Source organism: Coenobita brevimanus, chromosome 102 (genome assembly GCF_032717465.1).
Source record: "Coenobita brevimanus isolate Jiangsu-jjx chromosome 102, ASM3271746v2, whole genome shotgun sequence".
Classification (NCBI taxonomy): domain Eukaryota; kingdom Metazoa; phylum Arthropoda; class Malacostraca; order Decapoda; family Coenobitidae; genus Coenobita; species Coenobita brevimanus.
The window spans coordinates 1,160,723-1,172,147 of NC_137055.1; positions in this window are offsets into that span (position 1 = coordinate 1,160,723).

Below are 11,425 nucleotides of genomic sequence, written 5' to 3' on the forward strand. Positions count from 1 at the left end.
GCACACTACGCCATACCACAATCTACTATGACCAGCTTCTGTTTGACTGTCTGTTGTACTGCCATCACTTTGCTGTCACTTCCATTCTGACTGTGAACAAAATGGAGTGTAAAGTCTATGAGAAAGAAGGACACTCTGATGCTGGAGGAAGAGCGCACTGGACAACACAATACTGGCAGAGGATTATCGGCAAACTTTTGCTTTTGACAGAGAGTGAGGGGCTACATACACCCGTCCCTTAGTCCACAAAGACACTGAGAGTAGTCAGGCATCTGTTGCCACACTGCTTCAAGTTGTATTATTCGCATTTGTTTCTGCTCAGTTGTCTTTCTTAGTCGTACCTTTCAGCATATATATATATATATATATATATATATATATATATATATATATATATATATATTTATATATATATATATTTATATCTGTATCTACCTACATTAATTTATATCTCTAGCTATATCTATATATATCTATCTACCTCTATACGGTACATAACTAATATTGTGGAGGCTCTGAACACAAGTCACATAGATCAAATCCTACAGTATGACAGTTTAGGTGTGGTCTAGCTGATGGGTACTGGGCTGGCTGGGACATGATGCACAAAAAGGAAATAAAAGGGGACAAAAAGGAGCCTGAACAGGGCCTAAAAATGTTTTTAAATTATGGTATGATCAGGTAATACCACCTAGTATCTTGTCAGTCAAAGAAAAGATTGCTGGAGCTTCCCTGGGGACTAGTTTGGACTAGTTTTCAGTTGGATACAGTAAGTTAAGTGACTCAGAGACAAAGGTGATGGTAGGCCGACCACTGTCACTAAACCGCGTCCAGCAATGGTTGTCAAATCACTCATGTTTCTCTTCAGTCACTCTTTACATCATGAACTACGGCCGTCTCACTCCTTCTGCCGGTAATGTTTAGTTCTGTCTGGTGTCTGGTGGTGATGGGGGTGCCGAGGGAATCCTACATACTCCTTCACATAGAGCTACAGTATGTAGCTCTAAATACTGAGGGAATCCTACATACTCCTTCACACAGAGCTATAGTATGTAGCTCTAAATGCTGAGGGAATCCTACATACTCCTTCACATAGAGCTATAGTATGTAGCTCTAAATGCTGAGGGAATCCTACATACTCCTTCACATAGAGCTATAGTATGTAGCTCTAAATGCTGAGGGAATCCTACATACTCCTTCACATAAGGCTGTAGTATGCAGCTCTAAACTATATTTTATAAAACTAAAAAGTACAAGTATCCCTTTTCTGACAATACCTATAAATACAGTAGAGTAATAATAAACCATCAGCCGGCGCGACCACCATCCTTCTTGCTGGAAGTTTGCTCTCATTCAGCCATCCCAAAGAAGGGTGACCATTCCCAACCCTCTAACTATCGTCCAAGTGCTTTAACATCCTGTGTCTCAAAAGTTTTTGAGACGCAAAAATTCTAAAGAATCTTTCCTATCACAATCTTTCTGATCGTCAATATGTGTTCCGTCAAGGACTCTCCACTGGCGATCTTCTCACCTACTGTACATTTCAGACTCCTGGTCATCCTCCTTTTGGGACTTTGGGAAAAGCTTTGCCATTGCACTTGACATCTCAAAGGCTTTCGATCAAGTCAGGCATAAAATTTTAACTTCCAAACTGCCCTCTTACGGTCTCTATCCTTGTATCTGTGCCTTCATCTATAGCTTCCCTTTTGGTCGTTCTGTAGCTGCTGTTCTAGACGGCTATCGTTCTTCTCCTAGATCTGTCAACAGTGGTGTTCCTCAGGGCTCTGTCCTGTCACCAACTCCCTTTCTTTTATTCATGAATGACCTTCTAAGCAGTAAATGTAACCCTATCCACTCATATGCTGATGACTCCACCCTTCACCTTTCCATTCAGTTACCACAACATCCATCTCAGCAGTTACTTCAACAAACAAGGGATGAGGCTATGGCACACCCAATGTCTGACCTCGCTCGTATCTCTGACTGGGGTAAAAATAATCTTGTTGTTTTTAATGCATCAAAGAATAACTCCTTACACCTATCAACCCAACAAAATCTTCCACAGGAGTACCCACTAACGTTTAATAATACCCAGCTAAATCCTGCATCACCCTTAAACATACTTGAGGTTTCATTCTCTCAGGGCTTATCTTGGTAAGATCATATTAAATCTCTTGTAAAATCTACTTCCAAGAGATTAGTTGTGCTAAGCCGACTCTGTACCTTCTTTACCCCTGCGCAGTTGTTGACTTTATACACAGCTTTTATTCACCCCTGTGTAGAGTACAACTCTCTTGTATGGGGAGGCTCCGCACATATAACTCTTCTCAATAGAGTGGAGTCTAAGGCTTTTTGTCTCATTAACTCTCCTCCTCTTACTGGCTCCCTTCAACCTCTGTTTCTTCGCCGCACTGTTGCATCTTCATCTCTTTTCTGTCGCTACTTCAATGGTCACTGTTCCTCTGAACTGTCTGCATGCATCCCTCCACCTCTACGACGCGTGCAAGAGTTAACCGTTACTCCCAGTCCTTCATTTATGCAACAGGTCAACTGTCTCCCTCTGTCTGTATTTCCTTCTTCCTATGATCTCCAGTCTTTCAAACGTAGTGTGTCCAGACATCTCGAAAGGAACGGATCTTGAATTTGGCTCTCTGGTGTATTGTATTTGTTTTTTTCTTGGAAGGAACAGTTTGCAGGCTCCTGGCCGTTGGTTCATCTTCCTAGCGTAAAAAAAATCGGCGTCCATTACTCTGTTTAAACTCAGCGTCCAAATAAAGTTGAATATGGCGCCCAACTGATTTGTTTTTCTCAAATAAAATGTCAAAGCACCTAAATGAATTACGCCGCTAACAAAGAGAGAGAGAGAGAGAGAGAGAGAGAGAGAGAGAGAGAGAGAGAGAGAGAGCAATGACGTAACACCCTGCACTGTCCCACATACCTCATTTCGTGCCTCTCAATTTAACATTTTCGTGCTGGCTAAACTAACAAAAATATCTGCCACAAATTTAACACGTCCATTATTTTCACATCCCTCTTCGTCTGGCATCTTTCAAAACTGTGCAATGGAGACTTGTACTACTATTTATAAATCTCTCAACCTATTTTGTGGTTGTAGGTGGTGGCGAGCATCATCCACTCACCTGATGTAGTGCTGCTTAATTCTCCCTTCATATTTATCATTCTGTGTCTACCCTCCTCTCTCCCTAACTCTTCCTTTCTTTCCTGTTACTCTATGTTACCCCTTCCACATTCACTATCTATTACTCCCTCCACATTCTATCTATTACTCCTTCCACATTCACTAATACTCCTTCCACATTCTATCTATTACTTCATCCACATCCACTATCTATTATTCCTTCCACATTGTATCTATTACACCTTCCACATTCACTATCTATTACTCCTTCCACATTCATTATCTATTACTCCTTCCACATTGTATCTATTACACCTTCCACATTCACTATCTATTATTCCTTCCACATTCATTATCTATTACTCCTTCCACATTCATTATCTATTACTCCTTCCACATTCACTATTACTCCTTCCACATTCACAATTACTCCTTCCACATTCACTATCTATTACTCCTTCCACATTCACTATTACTCCTTCCACATTCACTACTACTTTCACATTCACTATTACTCCTTCCACATTCACTATTACTCCTTCCACATTCACTATTACTCCTTCCACATTCACTATTACTCCTTCCACATTCACTATCTATTACATCTTCCACATTCACTATTACTCCTTCCACATTCACTATCTATTACTCCTTCCACATTCACGATTACTTCTTCCACATTCACTATTACTCCTTCCACATTCACTATCTATTACTCCTTCCACATTCACTATTACTCCTTCCACATTCACTATCTATTACATCTTCCACATTCACACTTACTCCTTCCACATTCACTATTACTCCTTCCACATTCCCTATTACTCTTTCCACATTCCCTATTACTCTTTCCACATTCTATCAATTACTCCTTCCACATTCTATCTATTACCCTTTCCACATTCTCTATCTACCCTCTCTAATACAATTTCCTCAAACCCATGAAGGCAGCCTACAACTTCTTTCCCTTCTTCACTATACATAAGGCAACAGAACAAACTGGCGGGGATTTCCAAACATATTTAAGATGGATTTGCTGCCGTAACTTGGGATTTCTTCTTTGGAGGAGGAACTAGAAAGATGGGAAGGTTATGCATGTTCTCCTCTGTGTTATAAGGACGATTATTTGTGCTCTCGTAACTAAGATTGGATTCTTTTTGTAGGATTAACTGGAGACTTGGATTCTGCACACTTCCTTCCTTAATCTTCCTGCAAAAAGAACTCATGGGTGTGATAGGGAGTTCATCGTATTTTTACTTATTTATTTTTATCCCAGTAAAGGAGGGTATGGGATGAGAGGCTGAGAGGGGAAGTCAGGATTAGGAGACTTGGACTATGCAGGCTGGAAAACAGCCATTAGCTAAAAAGGAAAGAAAGAAAGAAAATAAAAGTGTGTGAAGGACATATGGGAAGCTGTCTTATAAAGCTGTATGCAAATATGTATGTATATATGTACCCTACGTATGGTTTTTGTACCTGCAAAGTATAATGTATGCCAGGTGCCTGATACACACTGATGTTTACGTGTTTAAAAAAAGGTGGAAAACTCTAGCACTTAATGCCTATATTGAAGCGTCTGTGGAATAAAGATTACTTTATATCATTTTTGTGACTGGTTGAAGCATGACTTGTATTACATTATATTTAAATACGTAAATCTTGCCCATCATCAAAGTTGATGCCATACTTTCTAATTAAAGCATCATTCATATTCAAAGTCTGGATTTTTCACACTAATGATACACTGAAGGGTTCACAGGCTTACACAGGCCTAGGGGGACAAAAGAATCATGTTCATATGCTGCAGTGTACTTCTACGGTCAATAAGGAGAGCAAGGAAAGATTTTAATGCTCGGCCTACTTATGAAGCATTGATGCAGTATTCGAGGGCTGTGTGGCGCGGTGTGGCCGCATTGTCTCTTGCCAACCCCGTGTAAGAGGACCTCACTCCACGGCAGTTCAGAGGAAAGACAAAGTTGTACCCACTAGGCACCCTCTAACGATGAAGTGGACAAATTACGGGTCGACTGAAGTGTACCAGATGCCTGTTGTGGGAACAGGATATAGGAATGTAGGCTATGTAAGTGAAGAATCTTCGGTCAGAAGTGCAATATATCCACCAGAACAAGAAAGGAATAACAGTGCCTGTCAGGGCAGACCCGGTGATAAAGATGCAACGTATCAAGTGGACTGTTTCACCCATAATCATAACACCGATTGCTTCAGTGAGGAAGAACTGAAGAAAGAGTCTACAGGTTCTTTACGCCAAGCTAGTTTACAACACGACAAGAAGTTTACACCACAGAACAGTGAGACAGGTGTCCAGTGTGTGAGGGAAAGAAACAAACTACCTACAGGAAAACCTGAAGGGGAAGACAGTGGGCCAGAGACGCAGCCAAGCCTTAATGACGAGGTTGATGCACCTGACGGAGGCTGGGGCTACTTGGTCATGCTGGGCACCTTCATCGTCATGGTTAGTGGCTTTACCTGCATCCCTTTGGCCTGTGTTTTGCTAGGCTGGGTTAGGACAGGTCAGGTGTTACGTTATGGCTAATTTGACCTGATCAAGTTGACAGGCAAGATAGATTACGTGTTTTGTGGGAACTGGTTAAATGAGATTTCGTTACGTTTGTTTAACGTAGATTTGACTACATTTGGCGTGATTACGTTAGGTTTTAGTATGCTTAGCTTAGATTTGATTACATTTGGCGAGGTTACGTTAGGTTTTAGATTGGGTAGTCGAGATTGTTACATCTGGTGTGATTACATTAGCTTTTAGTGTGGTTAGCTTAGATTTGGTTGCATCTACTTTGGTTACGTTAGGTTTCAGTATGGTGGAGTTAGAATTAGTTACATTTAACGTGGTTAGCTTTCAGTGAGGTCAGGTAACGAGACTTTTCGTGTAATCACATCTTCAGGAGCGAAAGCGCTTGGGACATTTTCATCTTTTCCATTCTTTGAGGATATAGGCATATCTATGAATCACACGTAACCAAATTATTTATTTGCATATTTGCATACACACACACACACACACACACACACACACACACACACAGTACATATACAGAAAATCCTGTTGCCACCCACCAAACCTTTCTTTACCTGACTTGCGTAATCTGCTTCCTTCATTCCCCCGACACTGTCTCTTTCTCTTTCTTTATATATATATATATATATATATATATATAGAGAGAGAGAGAGAGAGAGAGAGAGAGAGAGAGAAAGAGAGAGAGAGAGAGAGAGAGAGAGAGAGAGACTTATATATATTTAAATATATACTTATATACAGTATACTCAATACAGCTGCCTATCAATCAGTTTAACCATCTATACCTCCTTTTTCTACATCCAGACTAATGCTGACATAATTATAAGCTGAAAAACGTATCTTCATTAATAAATAACGTATTACCCAATGCAGACAATTCCTAGCTACCGTTGGTTTGAAACAGCAAGATAAGTATCTGCATGACAAATGAGTTATTTGAGAGGCATATGTGGAGTTACATGGAGAGACAGACAAATGAATAAGTGCCTTGATGTTAACCCGAGGCGTCCCGTCGATGTATGGGTACGTTGCAACATTTTGCATTTGCCAGTCCCGTCGATGTACTGGTATGTCGCGCAATTGCAAGGTTCATAATTTGCACAATTTTCAATTTTCGAAGGATTTTTCGTACGTATACACGGGACACCTTCCTCTATTCCTCTACAAGATGCCAAGCAGGGACAATGTCTTACACCGCATAACCTCCCCCCCCCCACACGCCACTGTCTCGGCAATTCACCTGTTACCAGTGACCTGGCCAATAAAGACATTCAGGGCCAGAGTGATTCCCCAATTGATGACAATGTGGAGGACAAAGTTTACATAGCATTAGAGGAAGAAACAGTCAGAAATGATGATCAGGTAATGTGGCAAAAGAAGGTCAGGTATGGTGATGAGTTACTGAGTGAAACAATGCTTATAATGCCTATATTACTGTTTGAAAACCAACATACTCTCGTACTACATATAAATTCGTACCAAGTAAATAAATAAATACCATTTATGAGTGGTGTGAAATAGTTACCCACCCATAGAACTCATTTTCTTTGGTGCTAGCCTGTTAGAAAACCCAGTCAGGTAAGGAGGTACTGGTACCTGGATCGAGTATTTTAAACCTCAGGTGAGCGATTTCTCTATGAAATTTCGATGTTTCTCACCAAAAGCGGAGGTTTTAGCCAAAAAAAAAAAAAATCGAAAATATCTCGGGATTGGGGGGTGTCGGAGGTGCGAAATAGCTCTGGACTTTACGGGTTAAAGTGGGTGTTACTGAATGCGTTAAGAGAATACTCTGAGATGGTTTGGTCATGTGGTGAGGATGAAGAATGGAACACTGACCACAACTTATTTGATCTGTTCTGTGGAGAGGCAAGCCATAAGTTTTTGAAATGTGGCAGCCGATTGGTTGTCAGAAGGGATTCATTATTAATGACTTATTTTAAAATATTTTTATTATAAGAGTTCCAACAACTGTTTGACAATAAGTTTGCCCCAATAAAATCTTATACACAGTTATCTGCACAGATTAATATAAAAACGGGGCCATACAAAGTTTATCAGATGGACTAGATACGTGTAAAATTTTGAATTCTCGGTGCAAATCAAAACTTGTACTGGTAAAGTTTAATGAGAACCTTGATTCTTCTCCCAAGTTTAGACAAATTAAGGTAAATTATGTAAATACTGCAACACCATAAAAGGCACAGGAGAAGATGTAATAGTATCAGATTTACTGATAGATGCAGGAGAAGTTCAGAACCGACTAGCCCACTTTGGGGGCATGATGGTTCAGTGGTAGAGCATCTGACTCGTGACTGCAGTCATGAGTTCGCGCCGCACACGGGTAAACTGTCTTGCAAGGAGAGGTAGCGTTCTCCTGTCATTTAACTGGTTGCAGCAGCCGTGGCTCAGTGGGTTAGGGTGCTCTGACCAAAGGGTTGGAGGTTGGAGTCCACCTAAGGGCCATTGGTGGATATTAGGAAAAGCATCCAGTCATAAAGTGCTACTTGCTCCAAAACCAAATTCACCTACCCAAGGGCAATACCTCAGCCCTTATCGATAAGAGGAGACATGGGGTGAAGTGTATATATATATATATATATATATATATATATATATATATATATATATATATTGTTACATAGCCTATGATTTCATCATCCTTTGTGTAATTTTAACGCACAGTATGCTGCATGTTTGATCACGAGCGTGTTCTGCCTCAGTCCCCCCCTTCTACCGTTATAGTAGAGTAAGTCGTTCTCTCTGTTGTCCAGAGCGGGATTGTCAACTCTATGTCCCCATGGCTTCATTTGCGCGTCCTTATTACAAGTTGTATCAAGCTCTCCTGGCTCCTATATAATGAGCTCAGTCTCTGCATCATTGCCACTTAGATCTGCTCCTCATTTTGTTCACATCTCTGTCCTCCCCTGTACAGATATTATTATTGTGAGTGCTCAAGAAATCTCCAAACATCTAGCAGCTGTGTGTAATTTGAGTATAACAGTCATTGCATTTTTTCCTTGTACTGTATAGCATAAGGTGTTGATTTGTAGGCCTAGTGAGGTTTTTTGTAATTTATGTAAAGTTTTACTATCAGCCATTTTTGATAATAGTTTGTATCTGTAATAATTTATCTGGCATTCACTGAGTATTATCTGGTATCTCATTTTATCAGGGCTGACTTAGATAAATTTACTCTTGCTAATTTCGTGTTAATAGAGGCTATTGCAGTTAATCATATATTTAACCTGTTTTTGCCATTACATTATCCTTATGAGTCCTGAATGTTTTGTTGTTAGTTTGTGCATTAAACTTTAACTTGTAATTTTACCTAACTCTTTTGTTTTGAACCTGGAACTTTGCGGGACAGTAGTGATTTTAGTATTCTCACTTGAAGTGTTCATTATCTCTCTCTGTTCCGTAACAATATATATATATATATATATATATATATATATATATATATATATATATATATATATATACACAGGCATACCCCAGTTTAACAATCCAATTGGTAATGGAAGTTTATAGTATGTAGGACTACTATGCCTTGAGGGCAGGCTGTGAAGCCCACGCCCAGAATCAGACAAATAAAAAAAAAAAAGTAAAAACTTACCACAAGGTGGCGTATCGTATCTCGGGGTAGATTTAACTTGTAAAGTATAGGGATGCGTTTTTGAGCCTAGGGTTTCCCCCCCAAACACGTCCTAAACCCATCCAAATGAGTCAAAAAAAAAAAAAGTTTAAAGCTAATCTAAATGGCCTAACAGCTGCAAAAGAAGGTAACCTAAGCCTAAAACCAGTGCCCCTCTCACTTGTACCCAGTAACTGTCACTGGAGAATGCGATCTCTGACTCGTATTCAAACTCAGTAGAGAAGAAGTGGCAGGATTGTATACAGTCCCACCATCAGACGGTCCTGGGACCATTAAATAAAAATCTATTATGCATAATATTAATGTATGAATGACGCACAATCGTCCAATGTGCAAGTTGTTGTGACGGAGAATCGCTGATGTTTGACGGGGAATTCTCTTGACAGGGAATGCGATCGATGATGGAATTGGGAAAGCCTTTTCAACGGCCTCTCTTAGTTGTTTTTGTTACTCATCTGGTTGCTAAGTTCCTTATTTTCTTCTTTCTTATTTTCCCTAGAACAACGTTTTCCCCTGAACAACCCGAATGTATTATCAATCGACGATGAGATAGGGATAGCCTTTTCACCAGCCCCTCTTCCAGTAGTTTTAGCTGCTGTTCTGGTTGTTGAGCTCCTTTATTTTCTTCTCTCTTATTTTCCAACATTTATTCAGAAATTCCTTTGTATTTTCAAAACGTTTTCCTGTGAACAGCCCCAGTGGAAACACACGATTTATCGGTCACAGCTTTCATCAATGCACGAAATAATTACTCTCTAAGGTTTTCATAATTGTTACTACAAAAAAGCCTCATTTTTCGCTGCTTGGATGTTCCGCCAAAACCATGTGAAATGCGAAACGTCAAAGTGTGAAGTTAGGAATCAATGGGAAAAATAGAGGAGCGTTCCAGTGGGACATGTACCTACCCTATCAGAAAGTACTATATCACCAAACAGGCCCTACCCAAAATTAAATGAAGAATGGTTACTAGTGCTAAAACAGCATAACACAATAAACATATACCTGAAAAGACATTAAAGCTGTTATAAAGAGCTGCAACACCAAAAATCCTTACCAGAAATAAAGTGAAGACTGGCTTGAGTGGCAAGTGAGGGTGTGTCGAGGGTAGATAGGCTAGTTACTAGGTGACATGGGCCTCTCTGGGGAAGCCCCATCACCTAGGCCGAAGCCCTCGAAGTCGAACTCAGGCTCTGGCCCCTCCACTTCCTCTCTGTCCACTTCTCCTCTGTCATCCACCCCTGCTGGCACGTCCAAGTCTTGCAGAATAGCAGTCACATTCTGTCTCTCATGAAAATATCATGTGATCCGGGCTTGTTTCTGCTCCTCTATGTTTCTGTTGTAGATGGCCATCACTTGAGACTTCAGATCACTCAAGATAGATAGGATGTTGGTAGCCTCAGGCATAGTCCTGATGTATGCATCGAAGGTGGTTGCCATGTCAGTTATGGTGGACAGGGTCACAGACAATTTCTGCATACTCATTTTGCCCTCTGCAGTGTGCTGTGGCCTTTCAGTCTCCACTTGAGTTCATCTCTTCCTCTGTTTTATCTACCACACATAAGTCTAGGTCATAGTGTGTCAAGTGTTGTCTTACAGCCGTTTCGACCACCTCTGCTGCGTCTTGGCTTGTGTTTCTGATAGCTTCCACAGTGGCTGCCAGAGTGTCTTCTTCTCTCTGCCACTCACCACTCACAGTCAGGTGAGGGAAAAGCTTCTGCCATACGTGTACTATAGTGGCTGGGGTAACTCATTTCCAACATTCGACCATGATATCCACTGCATTATTTATGTTGAAATCCTTCCAAAACTGACTTATTGTCTTGGCAGGTCGAGAATCGGCAGGTGGTGGCAGGGGTGTGGGTGCACTAGAAGACTGGTCTGGCCTTGAGGATGGGTCCGGTCTGGACTCCTCTGGACTAGTTTCTGACTGTTCTGGCCTGGGAGATATTGCTGCTGGTGTAGCCTCTGGACTGCTGGGAAGGTCCTGAGACTCTGGCACGGCTGCGGCTGTGCGGTGCGGGTCGTCGCCGCTGTCAGAATCTTCCTCTTGTTCCTGAATCTGGTGCAGAATTGTGTGGTC